General features: G+C 44.8%; 1 long non-coding RNA gene across 1 annotated transcript; it reads left to right on the top strand.

Annotated features, from left to right (window-relative positions):
* The first annotated feature begins 6,993 nt into the window (after window positions 1-6,993).
* Window positions 6,994-20,227, top strand: LOC122551408. The gene is made up of 3 exons (XR_006312097.1): window positions 6,994-7,075; window positions 17,815-17,818; window positions 20,216-20,227. It is a non-coding gene; the product is annotated as an uncharacterized LOC122551408 (long non-coding RNA).
* The last annotated feature ends 222 nt before the right edge of the window (window positions 20,228-20,449 follow it).

Below are 20,449 nucleotides of genomic sequence, written 5' to 3'. Positions count from 1 at the left end.
CCAGGTGGTCACGGAGGGAACGGTCTTTGCGGGAGGCGGAGAGGGGTGGGGAGGGAAATATATCCCTGGTGGTGGGGTCTGTTTGGAGGTGGCGGAAATGTCGGCGGATGATTTGGTTTATGCGGAGGTTTGTAGGGTGGAAGGTGAGCACCAGGGGCGTTCTGTCCTTGTTATGGTTGGAGGGGTGGGGTCTGAGGGCGGAGGTGCGGGGTGTGGACGAGATGCATTGGAGGGCATCTTTAACCACGTGGGAAGGGAAATTGCAGTCTCTAAAGAAGGAGGCCATCTGGTGTGTTCTGTGGTGGAACTGGTCCTCCTGGGAGCAGATACAGCGGAGGCGGAGGAATTGGGAATACGGGATGGCATTTTTGCAAGAGGTAGGTGGAAACAGGTGTAATCCAGGTAGCTGTGGGAGTCGGTGGGTAAAAAACCATCTTCTTTTCCACCTCCCCCTGCTCCCGACCTATCACCTTCATCCCCTCCCCACTCACCTATTGTACTCTATGCTACTTTCTCCCCACTCCCACCCTCCTCTAGCGTATCTCTCCACGCTTCAGGCTCTCTGCCATTATTCATGATGAAGGGCTTTTGCCTGAAACGTCGATTTTACTGCTCTTTGGATGCTGCCTGAACTGCTGTGCTCTTCCAGCACCACTAATCCAGAGCATGCTATTTATGTGCAGGCCATGACACCAGACCACTGTTTGTTGGATTCCCAATGAAAAGCCACCTCTTAGTGTGTGAAGTACTTCAAATCTTTGAAGCATAAAGGCAAGTCACATAAATTCTAATTCAGAGGCAAAGTGATCAAGAGGAAATGTGCTGATGAGGTTGATATAAACTCTGTGGGAGAGAGTGATAGAACATGCATTAATCAACAAGCAATCGGTAAAATGATGCCCATGTGATTGAATGAGCAATTAAATTGCCTACCATTCTTATTCTGTCATCTCTCCTTTCCTACCAGTGGGAGGCGTCAGCAAGTTTGAGTTCAAATTCCACCCTCCACCCCCGCAGTCACGGAGATATGTTTCACATGCCCAACCAGGTTGCTTAAAATAACCATCTTTGGTGGCTGTTCCTTCAGCCATCCAGGCCTGAGCTCTAGATTCCTCTCCCTCAACATTCTTAGCCTATTTCTCAAAATGTGGCTTGGTGACAACTTTTATCTGATATCTCTCCCGTGAAACACTTGGGAAGATTCACTGCATTGAAACTGCTTTGTAAATGCAAGGTTTTGTGTGTCGACGGAAGCTTTGAAGTAATTAGAAAGAAGCAGGCTTTCCATAATCAAGACATATATGAGATTGAGGTGTGTCTTCAAGGTCTGTGGTAACCAGTGCTGTCGTGGACAGATGCATCTGCAACTTGGTTATTGAGAACGGGAAAGAGGTTTTTATCCTTGTGTTGGTTCCCTCACCAGCTACCACAGGCTCAGACTGAAGGTACAGTGACATACCAGTTATGCTCCTGTCAGTTCCAGCAGCTTGGAATAAAAGTCTAGAAAAGGGTGGCACGATGGCTCAGTGGTTAGCACTGCTGCCTCACAGCACCGGGGTCCCAGGTTCAATTCCAGCCTCGGGTGACTGCCTGTGTAGAGTTTGCACATTCTCCCTGTGTCTGCATGGATTTCCTCTCGGTACTCCAGTTTCCTCCCACAGTCCAAAGATGTGCAGGTTAGGTGAATTGGCCATGCTAAATTGCCCATAGTGTTAGGTCAATTATTCAGAAGGAAATGGGTCTGGGTGAGTTACTCTTCAGAGGGTCGGTGTAGACTGGTTGGGCCGAAGGACCTGTTTCCACACTGGAGAGAATCTAATCTAATCATTTGAGTTCAAATCCCACTGCAGATGTTGAGGAATTCATATCTTGTTAATTAAGTAAAATACTACAATCCATAATATTCACCATGGAAACATTGACTCACAAGGTCCCTTGGGGAAGAAAATTTGCCATCCATAGCCTGTAAGTGACTCCAGACCCACAACAAAGAATTGAAACTTAATGGCCCTGTGAGTCATAGAGTCATAGGGTCATAGAGATGTACAGCATGGAAACAGACCCTTCGGTCCAACTCATCCATGCTGACCAGATATCCCAACCCAATTTAGTCTCATCTGCCAGCACCTGGCCCATATCCCTCTAAATCTTTCCTATTTGTATCCATCCAGATGCCTTTTAAATGTAATTGTACCAGCCTCCACCACTTCCTCTGGCAGCTCATTCCATACACGTACCATCTCTGGGTGAAAAAGCTGCCTTAGGTCTCTTTTATATCTTTCCCTTCTCACCCTAAACCTATGCCCTCTAGGTCTGGACTCGCCCACCCCAGGGAAAAGATCTTGTCTATTTATCCTATCCATGCCCTTCATGATTTTATAAACCTCTATAAGGTCACCCCTCAGCCTCCAATGCTCCAGGGAAAACAGTCATTCGGTGTGTCAAAATGCTACGAAGTCAAGACAGAATAGAACTGGATGGAACCTTGGGCATTGAGCTAAGGTCCAGGCAGGATGACGATCCACCGTGCTCAGCCAACATTGCGATGGCCTGCTCACGAACTTTTGGAGACTTGTGCTAAAATTGGGAGAGCTGTCTCACAGCCTGGACAAACAACAATCTGGCAGGCACATGCTCACAGAAACATACATTACAGCCACCATTTCAGCAGGTCAATAATGGGGGAATATGGCACATTGGACTGAAGTGGTTCCAACGATATTCAGCTCTGCTTGAAGACCCCATTATTACAGCTCAGTTCTCCCCTCCATGGGCTGACTGCACGCAAAGCAGCAAACTCAGTGGCCCTGACAATAGCCCAATTGTGTGTTGAAGGTTTGCATTCCTAAAACACACCTCTAGCCAAGCTGTTCCAGCCCTGGCATATGTTACCAATAGCATTGCCATTAAGTTGACAAAGTGGAATTTTTTTTTTTATTCATTCACAGGACGAGGGCATGACTGGCTAGACCAGCATTTATTGTCATCTCTAATTGCCCAGAGGGTAGTTCAGATTCAAACCACTTTGCTGGAGTCACATTTAGACCAGACCAAGTAAAGATGGGCAGTTTCCTTCACAAAAGGATACTAATGAACCAAATGGGTTTTTTTCAACAACCAACAATGGATTCATGTTATCATTAGACACTTAATTCCAGATTTTTAAAAATTAAATTCAAATTTCACCAGCTGTCATGGCAGGATTCAAACCCAGGTCCCCTGGGTCAATTAACAGTCCAGTGATAATAGCATGAGGCCATTATATCCCCCATATTTGGCCATGTAGGGCCTGTCCAGACAAAGTAGGACAAATCCAATCTAGTCAATCAGCACCTCACCAGTCAACAGTCAGACAGTCATTAAGATGTACATTACAGAAACAGACCCTTCAGTCCAACTTGTCCATGCCAACCAGATACCCTAAACTAACCTATTCCCATTTGCTAACACTTTGCCCATCTCCCTCTAAATCCTTTCTATTCATATACCTGCCCAGATGCCTTTTAAATGCTGTAATTGTGCCAGCCTCCACCACTTCCTCTGACAGCTCATTCCATACATACACCACCCTCTGCATGTAAAAGATTTCCCTTAGGTCCCTTTTAAATCTTTCCCCTCTCACCCTAAATCTATGCTGTTGAGTTTTGGACTCCCCCACCCCAGAGAAAAGACTTTGTCTATTTACCCTATCTGTGCCCCTCATGATTTTATAAACCTCTATAAGGTCACCCCCTCAGCCTCCAACACTCCAGGGAAAACAGCCCCAGCTTATTCAGCCTCCCTCTATAGCTCACCAGAATTGCACACACTATTCCAAAAGTGGCTGAACCAATGTTGTGTAGCCGCAACATGACCTCCCAACTCCTATACTCAATCCTCTGACCAATATGGGAAAGCATACCAAACACCCTCCTCAATATTCTATCTACCTGCGATTCCACATTCAAGTATGAACCTGCACTTCAAAGCTTCTTTGTTCAGCAACACTCCCTAGGACCTTACCATGAAGTGTATAAGTCCTTTCCAAAATGCAGCACCTCACATTTGTATAAATTAAACTCCATCTGCCACTCCTCGGCCCATTGGCCCATCTGATCAAGATCCCGTTGTAACCTGAGGTAGCCTTCTTCGCTGTCCACTACACCTCCAATTTTGGTGTCATCTGCAAACTTAATAACTGTACCTCTTAACCTCACATCCAAATCATTTATATACATGATGAAACATTGTGGATCCAGCACCAATTCTTGTGGCACTTCACTGGTCACAGGCCTCCAGTCTGAAAAACAACCCTCCAACACCACCCTCTATCTTCTACCTTTGAGCTAGTTCTGTATCCAAATGGCTAGATCTCCCTGTATTCCATGTGATCTAACCTGGCTAACCAGTTTACCATGAGAAACGTTGTTGAATACCTTACTAAAGTCCATATAGATCACATCCACCGCTCTGTCCTCATCAATCCTCTTTGTTACTTCTTCAAAGAAATTGAATCAAGTTAGTGAGAGACGCTCTCCCATGCATATAGCCATGTCAACTATCCCTAATCAATCCTTGCCATGGTAACTGTCCCTAATCAGTCCTTGCCTTTTCAAATACATGGAAATCCTATCCTTCAGGATTTCCTCAACAACTTGCCCACCACCGATGTCAGGCCACTGGTCTATAGCTCCCTGGCTTTTCCTTACCACCTTTCTTAAATGTTAACTAACCTCCAGTCTTTCAGGACCTCACCTGTGACTATCGATGATACAAATATCTCAGCAAGGACCCCAGCAACCACTTTCCTAACTTCTCACAGAGTTCTAGGGTACACCTGATAAGGTCCTGGGGGTTTATCCACTTTTATGCAGTTTAGGACATCCAGCACCTCCTCCTCTGTAATATGGACATTTTTCAAGATATCTCTTTTCCCACATTCTATATCTTCCATGTCCCCACAGTAGACACTGATGCAAAATGCTCATTCAGTTTCTCCCCCATCTCCTGCGGTTCAACATATAGGCTGCCTTGCTGATCTTTGAGGGGCCCGATTCTCTCCCTGGATACCCTTTTGTCCTTATTGTATTTACAAAATCCCTTCAGATTCTCCTTAACCCAATTTGCCAAGGCTATCTCATGTCCCCTTTCTGCCCTCCTGATTTCCCTCTTGGGTGCACTCCTACTACATTTATACTTTTTTAAGGATTCTTTTGATCTATCCTGTCTATACCTGACACATGCTTCCTTCATCTTCTTGACCAAAGCCTCTATTTCTATAGTCATCCAGCATTCCCTAAACCTACCAGCCTTCCCTTTCACCCTAACTAGAATATACTGTCTCTGGACTCACGTTATCTCATTTTTAAAGGCTTCCCATTTTCCAGCTGTCCCTTTACCTGTGAACATCTGTACCCAAAAATATTTGAAAGTTCTTGCCTAATACCGTCAAAATTGACCTTTCTCTAAATTAGAACTTTCAATTATCAGCTGAAAGGTGTCACAACAAGGCTAAAAATGATATATAAGTATGTTCTGGTGCTGTGGTAGTGTCCCTCCCATTGAGCCAGGATACCTGGGTTCAAGTCCCATCTATATGAGAGGACATCCCTGGACAGGTTCATTAACAATACTTCCTGTGCATTTGCTAGATGTTTTTCATCATCTTGTCTCTCTACCTGAGACACCTAAATGGCATCTACTTACCATGATCTGATCACTGATGAGTAATTTGGTTTCTACCGAGGGCACTCGACCTCAAACTACATTGCATTTTTATTCCAAACATTGGCACAAGCGGAATTCCAGAGGCGAAGTGAGAGTGACTGCCCTCTGCATCAAGGTGGCATTTGACTGAGTGTGGCATCAAGGAGCCCCGATAACATTGAAGTCCACTGCCTTGTCATACTTAGCATAGAGAAAATGGTTGTGGTTGTTGGAGGACTATCATCTCATTCCCAGGACATTTCTGCAAAAATTCTTCAGGGTAATATCTTCGGTCCAACTATCCTTAAAGGCTTCATCAATGAAATTTTGTCTGTCATAAGATCAGAACTAGGGATATTCACCCGTAAGTGTGAGTTCACTGCTGACAAATAGACATGTTCTTAGATTAGATTCCCTATAGTATGGAAACAGGCCATCTGGCTGAACAAGATCACATGATCATTCCCCTCTGACTAATGCACCTAACACCATGGGCAATTTCACATGGCCAATTCACCTGACCTGCACATCTTTGGATCGTGGGAGGAAACCCGCACAGACACAGGGCGAACGTATAAATGCACGCAGGCAGGGCCCAAGGTCGGAATCGAACCCAGGTTTCTAATACAATGAGGAAGCAGTGCTAACCACTGAGCCACCGTGCCACCCCCATATTCATCTTCACATCACCCTTGTACAGTTCATTATAACATTTGCTTGAGCAACAAACTCTTAATAATGATTTTTGTTAGCTTGTATTTATTATGATTCTTTTTGGCCTGGTGTTTCGTTATCTTTTCAGATTGCAATTCAATGTATTTCACCAGCTGTGTACAGGTCGTTTGCTCTCCTTTCCCAGCTAAATGTCGTAACGGAGCTGGCATTTACCCATATCACTTGGCAGTGTTTGCTCCATTTACCCATATCACTTGGTAGCATTTGCCCCATTTACCCATATCACTTGGTAGTGTTTGCCCCATTTACCCATATCACTTGGTAGTGTTTGCCCCATTTACCCATATCACTTGGTTGTGTTTGCCCCACTTATCCTTATCACTTGGTAGCGTTTGCCCCATTTGCACACCCAAAAGCTAGGTTGTTTCCTTTAACCAATTCAACTCATAGGATTTTCCCCAGGCTACACATACACAAAGAATTTCTCCCTCCCATGCACATAACTCCTCCAAGACTTAGTTAGGAACAAATTATCTGGGATATAATTGCATTCTTTCTTGTGTTTTTTGATGCACTAATTGCTTGACTTATACAGACTCAAATTCTCACTTGGGTGTTTATTACCGTGAATGTAAATCACTTGGCTATCAACAGTTGAGAAGCCAGCAGAACTGTTTTACCCAGGATCTGGATGATGAGGATGGTGAAAATATGAGTAAGAGTGCTAACTATTTCAGCTTATGAGCATGGGACTCATTGCCAGCCATTGTCATAACAGACCTGAGCCATGAACATCTCCATGTTACAAATCCATTTCGATAAGACAACAAGGTCAGTTGTATGTGTTTTAATGGACTTGTGGGCAATGGTTGTGTTTCTCATATTTTAGATTTGTTATTGCACAAGCACAGAGAAAGATGGGCAGTTTGATGGAGTCAATGTTGTTCTCAGACACTGGTCCTGGCCAAAAGCCAGTGTGGACCAAGCTCCTCCCATCTCAGAGCATCTCCTACTTGTTAGATTGAACACATCTGCAGATTGAGTGCCCAAATTCTCAATTTCAGATATTTGCGCTCACACAGTGCATTTCATTTCTGCTCCCATTAAACAAGCTTGGAACATTGGCATTGTTGGCAGTGCATTCTCCAGCAAACTTCCATTCCTCTGCAATCTTGGTATGTGTTCATTTCTACATGTTAGAGATAAACCTCGAAGAAAAACAAACCAACTGTGCAATACAATTCTCAAAACACATTTTAAATAGTGCAAAGTGTAAACAGAATTGAATTGAAGGCATTATTCTTCGACTGTGGTCCTGTTGACTGGCCATTTGTTCTATCGCTTTTTACTAATTTCCAGGATTTGTGGATATGAAACTGCAAGAATCTGTGGGATCACACTGTGCTCAATTCATTCCTCCACCTGTCCTGTAACCAGTGGCTGGACAACGATCTAGAACAGGAATTTCTCGGATCACAGATTTGGAAGAAGGTTTAAAGTGACACAAGTCGATATAAAGAGGTAGTCATTAGAACTAGGGCCAAGTGGTTCTTATTGCCTATGAGATCGTTGATTAGATTGCTAACCTGGTGCAATCAGGGAGCCTTGGCTGACAGATAGAAACAGGAGAACAGGTGGCTGGCTGGGTTACCAGGGGTATCTGTGATATATGCACTGCTTTATTGTTCGGTTTATCAGACTGTCTGTATGTGATTGTGTTTACTGTTTCCCTTTTGATTATAATAAGGTGGCATTTGAGCTTTGTGCTCTTTTCCCTGTGAACTGGTTGTGTGGTGATGTTTGGGGGCCTGGCTTTGCTCCCCCTTTCCTCGGTAAATTGCGGTTTCATGAAAACTGCTGTTCACTGTTAATTGTTGGTTTGTAATTTGTACTGATGAAAAAGATTTAAAAAAATAGGAAAAAAAATATAAACAGGAGACTGAGCAGGTGTCCTCAATCTAGGGAGATTACAACAGAATCTTGATCAGATGGGTCAATTGGTTGAGAAGTGGCAGATGGAGATTAATTTAGATAAATGTGAGGTGCTACATTTTGGGAAGGCAAGTCTTAGGAGGACTTACACACTTAATGGTAAGGTCCTAGGATGTGTTGCTGCACAAAGAGACCTTGGAGTGCAGGTTCATAGCTCCTTGAAAGTGGAGTCGCAGGTAGGTAGGATAGTGACAAAGGCGTTTGGTATGCTTTCCTTTATTGGTCAGAGTATGGAGTACAGGAGTTGGGAGGTCATGTTGTGGCTGTACAGGACATTGGTTAGGCCACTGTTGAAATATTGTGTGCAATTCTAGTCTCCTTCCTAATGGACAGATGTTGTGAAACTTGAAAGGATTCAGAAAAGATTGACAAGGATGTTGCCAGGGTTGGAGGATTTGAGCCACAGGGAGAGGCTGAACAGGCTGGGGCTGTTTTCTCTGGAGCGTCAGAGGTTGAGGGGTGACCTTATAGAGGTTTACAAAATCATGAGGGGCATGGATAGGATAAATAGACATAGTCTTTTCCCTGGGGTTGGGGAGTCCAGAACTAGAAGGCATAGATTTAGGGTGAGAGGGGAAAGATTTAAAAGAGACCTAAGGGGCAACTTCTTCACGCAGAGGTTGGTACATGTATGGAATGAGCTGCCAGAGGAAGTGATGGAGGTTGGTACAATTACAACATTTAAAAGGCATTCAGATGGGTACATGAATGGAAAGGGTTTGGAGGGATATGGACCGGGTGCTGCCAGGTGGGACTAGATTGGGTTGGGATATCTGGTCGGCATGGACAGGTTGGACTGAAGAGTGTGTTTCCATGCTGTACATCTCAATGACTGTATGACTGACTTTGAGCTGGCTGGTCAGAGCCCATGTACGGTGCACATGTAAATGAAGGGTGACTTGGGTGATGGGATACTGGCCTCTGTGCAGTTATTTAACAAAAAGACCAATGCTTTCTGGAATTGAGACAGAGTGGCCCAAACCATCTCATCTAGCCATCTGTCAAAAGAGTTTAACTTCTCAATCTGGTTGGGCTACTAAAGCCTCGGCAAGTGATTTCTGAAAATGTAAACTGAGGTTTGCAAGTTTATAGATATGAAAAATCCCTTTTGAATAATATTGTGACCTAATGTCTTAGTACTTAAAGTTTCTTTATATTTATACTTTCATGGGATGTAGGCATCACTGGCAAGGCTGGCATTTGTTATACATAGCAATTGCCCTTGAACACAGTGACTTGTTAGGCCATTTCAGAGGGTGGTTAAGCGCCAACCACATTGCTGTGGGTTTTGAGTCACATGTAGGCCAGACGGAGTAAGGACAACCAATTCCCTACCCTAAAGGACATTAGTGAACTAGATGGGTCTTTACAGCAATCCATGAGTTGTCACAGCCACCATTACTAAGACTAGCTTTCAATTCCTTCTCTATTCCTTTGATGTAGATTTCAGTTGTTTTGAGAGGATTTTAAGCCATGTCGACAGGACATTAACCTGTGCCTTTGAATGATTATTCCAGTGAGATTACCACAATGCAACTATCTCACCAGCCTCCTCCCACTTTAACACCTAATGAACCTGGACAGGTCAGGTCATCTTGAGTTTGATTCCCAGTGTGAGTAGAGCCAGTCATTCCCGGGAGCAGGGATGCTAAGATCGACCTGACTGCCTTCGATTTGGGAAGTTGGAGTGGGTGGGAGATGGGAGCTATCTAACTAGCGGAGGTGCCCATCACTGCTTTTCAATAGCTCCCACTCAGAGGAGCCTATGAACTAAAAGCTTGGATGCAAAAAGGCCTGACTGGGACAGCTTCCTGTGCTGAATCATCTTGCATCTTGCCATGGAGGTGAGTTACTGCAGAACCAGCAGCAGTTGTGGAATTAAATCCCCGGCAGGAGGGAGGGAGGGAAGGCTGGGTGATGGCGAATTATTATATTAGGGGCTGGTTTAGGAAAAGGTAAAGACCTGGTAGATAAAGAGCTTGCCTGTGGGTTGGAAGTGCCTGTGATTTACGATGTGGCAAGTATTGAACTTGCCTTTTATTGCATAACTGATTACTACACACTTGCACGGTGACTATTCCCGGACATCTGCTCTGAAGTAACTCAGTCATCTGGTCCTTTTGACATTGATCTGCAGCAATTCCCAACACCCTTCATTATCACTACAGGGACCGACATTGGAATGCAAATAGTGATGATAGACAACAGCACCTCCTCCACGATAATCCTCAACACTGGCACCCTGCAAGGATGTATACTCAGCTCCCTACTCTGCTCCCAGTACACTCACGACTGTGTGGCCAAATTACATATGAACTCCATCTACAAGTTTGCTGATGACACCACTGTTGTAGGCCGGATATCAAACGATATGAGTCAAAATAAAGAAGGCAGATCGAGAGCTTGATGTTATGGTGCAATGAGAGCAATCTCTCTCTCTCTCAATGTCGGCAAAACTAAAGATCTGATCATTGACTTCAGAAAGAAAGGAGGAGGACACACCCCTATCTACAAGAGCACAGCAGAATTGAGAGGGTTGACAGCGTTAAATTCCTAGGAGTGATGATAACCGCCAAAAAGTCCTGAACCTGCCACGTGGATGCAACAGTCAAGAAGGCACAATGGCTCTTCTTCTTCATAAGGCTTAGGAAATTCAGCATGTCCGTAAGGGCCCTCACCAACTTCTACAGATGTACCATGGAAAGCATATCATCTGGGCGCATATTGGCCTGGTGCAGCAACTGCTCTGCCCAGGACTGTAAGAAACTGCAGGAAGTTGTGTGCACAGCCCAGACTGCACAGAGGTGAACAAAAGCATCTGAATTGGAATTAGAGAGGTCCATTCAGCAGTCTAATAACAGCAGGGAAGAAGCTGTTCTTGAACCTCAGTCCCTAGATTGTGTTCAAGTTTCTCAGAAACTGCAGGAAGTTGTGTGCACAGCCCAGACTGCACAGGAGGTGCACAAAAGCAAGGCCAACATCTGAATTGAAATTAGAGAGGTCCATTCAGCAGTCTAATAACAGCAGGGAAGAAGCTGTTCTTGAACCTCAGTCCCTAGATTGTGTTCAAGTTTCTCCATCTTCTTCGTTGAAAAGTATGGCGCTGGCACAGCAGGTCAGGCAGCATCCGAGGAGCAGGAGAATTGATGTTTTGGGCAAAAGCCCTTCTTCAGGAATTTGGGGGGTGCTAAGAGATAAATAGAGGGGTCTGGGATTGGGGGGGAAGGTAGCTGGAAGGCCATAATTTAATTGAGTTGAAACTTTATTGCTGGAACAGCACAGCAGGTCAGGCAGCATCCAGGGAACAGGAGATTCGACGTTTCGGGCACAGGCCCTTCTTCAGGAAGGGTTGGATCTGCGATGAAGTGGGGGGAGGGGAGATGAGGAAACTAGTGAAGTCAAAGTTGATGCTGTGTGGTTGGAGGGTCCCAAGGTGGAAGATGAGGTGCTCTTCCTCGAGGTGTCGGATGGTTAGGAAATGACGATGGAGGAGGCCCAGGACTTGCGTGGCCTTGGAGGAGTGGGAGGGGGAGTTGAAGCAGTCAGCCAAAGGGCAGTGGGATTGTTTGGTGGATGTGTCCCAGAGATGTTCTGTCTCACTTTCTCCCAGTTCTGTACCTGCTGTCTGACAGAAGAGGTTGGAAGAAAGTATGACTTGGGTGGGAAGAGTTTTCCAACCTCCCACTCCATGGACTCCATCTACACTTCTCATTGCTGTGGAAAGACTGCCAACATTGTCAAAGACCCCTCTCACCCCGGTAATGCTCTCTTCCAACCTCTTCCATCAGGCAGAAGATTTGGAAACTTGAACACAACTTAGGGACTGAGGTTCAAGAGCAGCTTCATCCCTGCTGTTATTAGACAGCTGAATGGACCTCTCTAATTTCAAAATCTAATATTTACCTTGCTTTTGTGCACCTCCTGTGCAGCGGGACTTTGTACGCCTCGATCTGTCTAAAAATCCTATGATCTGTATGCCCGTGTTTGCTATGATCTGCCTGTACTGCTCGCAGAACAGAGCTTTTCACTGTGCTTAGGTACACGTGACTACAATAAATCAAATCAAAATCAAATTGGGTCCATGTCTTTAAGGTCAGTAAAGTGAGGAGGCATGTCTGGCATCAGATATTGCATTATTGCGTTAGATTACAGGCTGCTTTCTAACTTAACCAGGGTCCGAAACTGGATTCTTGGGGTGGGACTAAGCTGCGTAAAATCTGAATGCCTGTGGAGACTTGACTATAGATGCCAACTCAATGGTGACGCTCATGCTCCTGAATCGGTAAGGGATAAGGGTTCCCGTACACAAAGCTCCTCAAAACCAATTAACTGAGGCCACTGTATTGTTGGAAAACAGAGCAGCCAATTTGCTTAGAGCTGTGTGCACACTGTCACAATAATGGCTTTGAGGTCTTGATCTTGTTGGGTCATGTTGGATATTTATTGGCCAGGATGCCTGGGTGAAATGGCGTGAAGGTTTTTTTTGTGTTCCAACTAAGAGGACAGACAAGGCCTCGGTGTCACATCCCATCCAGAAAATGGCACTCCTGGCAGTGCAGCACAACAGTGTTGACCTGTTAATCTTATACATTCATGATGTAAATTATCTTCTAAACAGGGAAAGACTTCAAAAGTCTGAAGCGCAAAGGGACTTAGGAGTCCTCGTTCAGGATCCTCTTAAGATTAGCTTGTAGGGTTCAGCTGATGGTTGGGAAGGTAAAAGTTACCATTTATTTCAAGTGGGCTGTTGAGAGTGTGTTACTGGGAAAGCACAGCAGGTCAGGTAGCATCTGAGGAGCAGGAGAATCGACATTTTGGGCATAAGCCCTTCATCAGGAATGAGGCTTATGGGCTGGAGGCTGAGAGATAAATTTCAAGTGGGCTAGAATGCAAGAACAGAGAGGTAGTGCTGAGGCTGTATAAGGCTCTGGTCAAACCGCATTTGGAATATTGTGAGCAGTTTTGGGGCCCATATCTAAGTAATGACCTGTTGGCACTGGAGAGGGTCCAGAGGAGGTATACACAAATGATTCCGGGATTGGAGGCCTTGTCAAATGAGGAGCAGTTAGGCCTCTGAATCTGTACTCAATGGAGTTTAGAAAGATAAGGGGGATTTCATTGAAATTTACAGAATACTGAGAGGGGTCAATTGAGTGGACATGGAGAAGATGTTTCCATGAATACGAGAGGCTAGGTTCCAAGTACACAGCCCTAGAGTGAAGGGACAACCCTTTAAAACTAAGATGATGAGGAAGTTCTCTCACAGGGTGGAGATTCTATGGAACTCATTGCCACAGAAGTTTATGGAGACTAAGTTATTTAAGAAAGTGATAGATAGGTTCTTGATTGGCAAGGGGACCAAGGGTTACAAGGAGAAGGCAGGCGAATGGGTATGAGAAACATATCAGCCATGACCAAATGGAGGAGCAGACTCAATGGGCCAAATGACCTACTTTTGCTCCTACATCTTTTGGTGTCTGCAGTCAATTTTGTAGCTTCTGATTCACAGGCTAGATTGGTAGCCACTAAGATACGGCAGAGGATTTGAACAGAGTAGAGCAAGCAATTTGGTTGTCACACCGTGCTGAAACTTGAGGATTGAATCTTACCAGTTGTTGTGGCAGTGGAAGGCGGGAGAGTTTTTGAAAATGATATGTTGTGGTTGGCCACCTCATATGTTCCTAACTTGGCTGGGAATGGGTAAGTAGCCCACCCCTAGCGGCACGGTGGCTCAGTGGTTAGCACTGTAGCCTCACAGCACCAGGGACCCGGGTTTGATTCCAGCCTTTGGCGATTGTCTGTGTGGAGTTTGCACATTCGCCACATGTCTGTGCGGGTTTCCTCCCACAGTCCAAAGATGTGCAGGTCAGGTGAATTGGCCATGCTAAATTGCCCATAGTGTTAGGTGCATTAATCAGAGGGAAATGGGTCTCTTCAGAGGGTTGGTGTGGATGTGTTGGGCCGAAGGGCCTGTTTCCACATTGTAGGTAATCTAATCTAATCCAACAGAGATAGTTACCCACCCAGAATTGATGAGTAGTGAATTAGGGCCAATTATGTGGAAAACTTGGGGGCAGAATATGGACAGCATTGGGGTCTAATCAGTGCAGACTGCAGATGCTGGAGATCAGAGTTGAAGAGTGTGATGCTGGAAAGGCAGAGCTGGTTGGGCAGCATCTGAGGAGCAGGAGAGTCGACGTTTCGGGCATAAGTTTTTCATCAGGATTCCTGTGCCATTCCAAAACACCAAACTCTTCGAATCTTAACAGTCTGGGATCCCATGCTGTGGGGAACGGCTAATAGACTTCCTATATTTAAACCCCAACCAGTTCTGCTACAGGTCCACAATGTTGCAGCTACGATTGATTTCTTAAAGTTGGTCCAGCCATGTGCTTGTTTTATCCTCTGTCTTTAACTGGAGGAGGCAATCACAATGGAATTGGTAGGATCTGATGAGGTTGCATTGCTGGTGGCCGAGAATGGTTGGAACCTCAGGACAAGCTGAAAGGTGATAAATTGCTACCCTTAACAACACTGATGGACCAAAGCCCTGGATTTCTGAAGGATTGCATTGGGTAATGGAGGCAGGGTACTCGCTTCAGTGTAGGAGAATAGGGAGGGAGCTTCATTGAAGTGCTTATAGATTAGATAGTGTGGAGACAGACAGAAGTGGCTCCTTCTGGTTCTGGGGCAGAATCTTAAAATAAAACCATTTAGGGCCAATGTCAGGGAACATTCCTTCCCAAGAGGAAGGGTGGAAATCCGGAACTCTGTCACCTGAAAAACTACTGTTGAGATTGAGGGATCAACTGGAAATTTCAGAACAGCAATGGATAGGTTTTTGTTAGTAGAGGCGTAAATGGAGATGGGATCAAGGCAGGGACCATATAGTCATAGAGTCATACAACATGGAAACAAACCGTTTGGTCCAACTCCTTCATGCCAACCAGGTTTCCTCAACCGAACTAGTCCCAATTGCCTGCGTTAGCCCATAACCTACTAAACTCTTCCTATTCATGTACCTTCTAAATGTCTTTTAAATGGTGCACTTGTAATTGCCTTCACCACTTCCTCTGGCAGCTAGTTCCACATGAGCACCACCATTTGAGTGAAAATGTTGTCCCTCCAATCCTTTTTAAATCTTTCCCCTCTCACCTTAAACCTATCCCCTTTTTGACTCCCCTACCCTGGGGAAATGATATCGACTATTCATTCTATCTCTGCCCCTCATGTTCTTATGAATCTCTATAAGGTCACCCCTCAGCCTCCTATGCTCCAGGAAAAAAAGATCCTGGCCTATCCAGCCTCTCTTTGTGCCTCAACAACTCCAGTGTCAGTAACATCCTTATAAATCTGTTTTCCACTGTTTCCAGTTTAATAACATCCTTCCTATAGCAAATATGAACATCTGTCTAAATTGCAGAAAACATTTGAAGGGCGGAATGGCCTCATTATCTTTCTATTTATATAATTGCTGTGCTTCCCTTACCTGCTGTATTCACTAGCTACTTCCTCGAAAAAAATATTAATGTTATGCATGCTTTATTGTCACATTAATCTTGAAGATACAGTGAAAAGTGTTTTGTCGACCCATTTTGAGTTACAACAAGAATATGAAGAATTACTTAAGTAAGAGTTCATTTTCTCTTCAAATTTAGGTCTCAAGCACAGCTCTTCAGGGCTTGTGCAAAGTCTCTGCAAGGTGCTTTGGTCCTCAAGGACTCTCACTCTGGTAACAGCAACGGTGACACTGATATCCCAGGAGACCCCGGCTCTGCTGCTGCCATCACCTTGATGGCATCACCAAGAGTCCCTGCCCTGGGCCTACCGCTGCCAGGAGTCCCCATTCCGGTCACCGCCACCAGGAATTCTTGCTGTGGGCACCGCCACCAGGTGTCTAGGCTCCGGGCCTACTGCTACAAGAGTCCAGGCTCTGGGCCTACCACCACCAGGAGTTCCCATTCTGGTCATTGCCGTCATTAAGAGTCCAGGCTCAGGACCTTGAGTATTCAGGTGGCACTTAGGATTAGATTTATGAGTACAACCTTGAAACTCTTAGGAACGGAGCCGAGTTTGGGTTTGGTGGGGGAGGATGTGGGGGTGGTGATGGGCTGTGAGGAACAGCCTCAAATTAGCAGTAATTGATCCCCTTAGTAAACGATTTGCAGGAAGTGTTTACAGGACATGCCTGAAGTGAGCCAAATTACGGTATTACAACGCTCGAGGTTTGAGTTTAAAAGTATAGAATGCCAGATTTTAACGTACAGATCCATGCCTTTAGTAATTATGTGGGTGACTGCTTGATGTGAGAACAATTGTCGAACAGTCTGCTGCTATGCATGAGCTGTTTGAAAGGCATATAATACCTGTAATTGTGACAATGAAGGTGGTGGTTTCTTTACAGCTTTTTCTTGGAAGGATCAGCGCCAAAGATGCTCTGCCTTCCCTGTAATTATTCGCTGTGATGTTTGTATCATGTTTCAGTGCTGAGCCAATGGAGACTTCTTTAAGGAACTCTGTTTCTGAAAAGTTTGCTTCACTGGGAAGGCTATAGTTTGAGTTGCAGCAATTTGTGGTCCCATCTCCTTTTCCATCTTTACTAACACAAAACTGCCCATTCTTCATTTGTCGTTATTTTTAATCGGTCATTAATCTTGAAGTTTTTTTTTGCGGGGAGTTTTGACAGCTGTGTTTTACCAACGTCGAGACTCCCATCCAAGATTAGGTTTTAAATAAAAACAGAAAAGGCTGGAAATACTCAGTAATCCCTTTGGAGAGAGACAGAAGCAGAGTTAATGCTTCAGCTCTGTGACCTTCTCTCAGAAACCGGGAAAAGTTGGACTTTTTAGAGTAAGGGCCAGGTGAGAGATAAAGACGAAAGGAGTATATGTGGTATGGTGAAAGATGGGAAAGGGAGAATGACAAAGGAATTCGTTTTCAGGTTAAAGGGAACAGAAATGAGGCAAATGAATAAAGGTGAGACAAAATAATACTGCTGTCTGGAAGAAAAAATACTGAAACAAGGAAATAAGCCAAAACAAACTGTGGAACACAAGAACATAAGACCTAGGAGCAGAAGTAGGCCATCTGGCCCCTCCAACCTGCTCCGCCATTCAATAAGATCGTGGCTGATCTTTCTGTGGCTTCGGCTCCACTCACCGCCCGCTCACCATAACCCTTAATTTCTTTACTGTTGAAAATTCTATCTTTGCCTTAAAAACATTCAACAAGGTAGCCTCAACTGCTTCACTGGGCAGGGAATTCCACAAATTCACAACCCTTTGGATAAGAAAGCTCTGCCTCAACTCAGTCCTAAGTCTACTCCCCCTGATCTTTAGGCTATGCCCCCTAATTCTAGTTTCGCCCGCTAGTGGAAACAGCCTTCTTGCTTCTATCATATCTATTCCCTTCATGACTTTATATGTTTTTATAAGATCCCCTCTCATTCTTCTAAATTCCAAGGAGTGTAATCCCAGTCTACTCAGTCTCTCCTCATGAACCAACTCTCTCAATTCCAAAATCAACCTAGTGAACCTCCTCTGCACCCCCTCCAGTGCCAGTACATCCTTTCTCAAGTAATGAGACCAAAACTACGCAGTACTCCAGGTCTGGCCTCACCAGCACCCTGTACAGCTGCAACATAACCTCTCTATTTTTAAAACTGACCTCTTTAACAATGAACGTCAAAATTCCATTTGCCTTCCTAATTACCTATTGTACCTGCAGACCAACCTTCTAAGATTCGTGCACAAGGACACCCAGGACTCTTTGCACAGTAGTATGCTACAACTTTTTACCATTCAAGTAATCGTCCGTTTTACTGTTACTCCTACCAAAATAGATTACGTCACATTTATTAACATTGTACTCCATCTGACAGACCTTTGCCTACTCACATAAAGTATCTATGTTTCTCTGCAAAGTTTCACAGTCCTCACTTTGCTCTTCAACACATTTTAGTGTCATCCGCAAACTTTGACATACATACACGTGGTTCCCAACTCCAAATCATCGATGTAAATTGTGAATAATTGCAGTCCCAACACTGATCCCTGTGGCACACCACTCGTTACTGATTGCCAAGTCGAATAGCACTCATTTATCGCCACTCTTTGCTTCCTGTTAGTCAACCAATCCTCTGTCCATGCTAATACTTTACCGGTTATGCCATGCATCTTTATCTTACGCAGCAGTCTCTTGTATGACACCTTGTTGCAGGCCTTACATCTACTGGGTTGGTGTTGTCCACTGTGCTCATAATGTCTTCATAGAATTCTAGAAGATTAGTTAAGCATGACCTTCATGAACCTATGCTGTGTCTGCCCAATGGGACAATTTCTAACCAGATGCCTTGCTATTTCTTCCTTGATAATAACTCAAGCATCTTCCCTGCTACAGAAGTTAAGCTAACCAGTCTATAATTCCCCATCTTTTGTCCTCCGCCCTTTTTAAACAATGACATCACATTTGCTGTTTTCCAATCTGTTGGAACTGCCCCAGGATGCGCTTTGACCAGATGTTGAATGTTTGCCAGGATGGATTTGTCACAGTTTCTGGTGCCATCTCACCTGGCCTACACCTCTGGGGACAGCGCACCATGTGTTTCATGCTTTGACCGTCCTTGCCATTTGCTTCAAGCAAATCTCTTCAATAAACCACATCAGATATAAACAGTGAAGAGTCTGTGGCACAAAAATTTGGACAGTTGCAACTTTGCACTTAGGGCAGGAATTTCCCGCAGGTTCCAGTAGGGACCAGAAGCTTGTTCTTTTTGCCAAACAGATGTGACTCATTTTCTTTCCCAAACTGGCCAACTCTAGGCCAGATGGTGGGGTTCACCATCCAATTCAGAATGGGCTTTCGAAGCTGGAGGGCTGATCGGGACAATGTTTAGCTTAAAAACAGAAGCAGTATACCTTGGAGTGAAGTGAGACAGACAGAGACAGAGAGAGAGAGAGAGATGGGGGGGGGGGGGGAGCAACCCAACTTGGAAGTGCCATCTGTCCAACTTTTCTAATCCTAAAGTGAGGAAAGGCCTTTGCTACTGGACCATTGTGGTGGACAGACAAAGCAGGGGTGGGGTGAGGGGGTAGGGGTGGTCTGAGGAATTGGACGGGGAGTGGAGCCCTTCCAACACTCTGTCCCATGGCTGTTACTGATCCCAAGCAGGCATGGGAGAGTCTCTATGCCTGCTCTGAACACTGGATCCCTGATCTGTCACCAGGGACATGACCACCAGGCAGCTAATCTATCCCCTCTGGAGACCTGCAGGCTGACTGGGACATAATTAGCCTCTCAGTTCGAATGGCTTCTTGCTACTTGCATATGGGTGACACTGCCATTTTCTCTGCCCCCTCTCCCCAACATTCCTATTGTGCATCTAGCAAATGCCCCGGAATGAAATCTGGGAAGTGGCACAGTAATTGTAGGCACAAAATTCCCTTTTTGCCTGCCAGTGGTTACTAATGTTGAGTCCGTGCAGTCTAGGTGGGTGTTTCACAAAGTGGCTTTTCCATAGTTGACTCCTTGTTCAATGATCCTTTCCTAACTCATAATTACTTGCACTGGGTGGTTTGTGGGAATTCCCAGCTCCGTGGACTGCAGCAGTTTGAGCAGGCAGCTCACTGGCCACCTTCTTGAGGGCCACTAGGAACGGGCAATAAATGGATCAGTGGTGCTGGAAGAGCGCAGCAATTCAGGCAGCATCCGAAAAGCTTTGAAATCGACGTTTCGGGCAAAAGCCAGCCCAGCCAGCAACACCCACGTTCCATAAATAAATTTTGAAAAACTGAGAATTAGAATTAGAACTAGAATTAAATTTAGGTTTTATTGTCCTGTGTACTCAAGCACAACAGCACAGAAGTACAGTGAAAAGTGTGCAATGTTTCCACACAAGGCGCCATCTTAGGTATAGAGGTACTTAGTTACAAATCTTAGGTACTAACATAGATCGAGTACAAAAACAGAGAAATGCAGAAAAATGCTTAAAGTTCTACATTACAGTTCTTCATAGTATAAGTTAGGAAAATAAAGTTAAAAGGTAAACATTATAGTCTACACCCTGCAATCACTCTGCATTGGGGGCTTTCCCCACGTC

Source organism: Chiloscyllium plagiosum, chromosome 7 (genome assembly GCF_004010195.1).
Source record: "Chiloscyllium plagiosum isolate BGI_BamShark_2017 chromosome 7, ASM401019v2, whole genome shotgun sequence".
Taxonomy (NCBI): domain Eukaryota; kingdom Metazoa; phylum Chordata; class Chondrichthyes; order Orectolobiformes; family Hemiscylliidae; genus Chiloscyllium; species Chiloscyllium plagiosum.
This window is presented reverse-complemented; position numbering and strand designations above follow the sequence as displayed.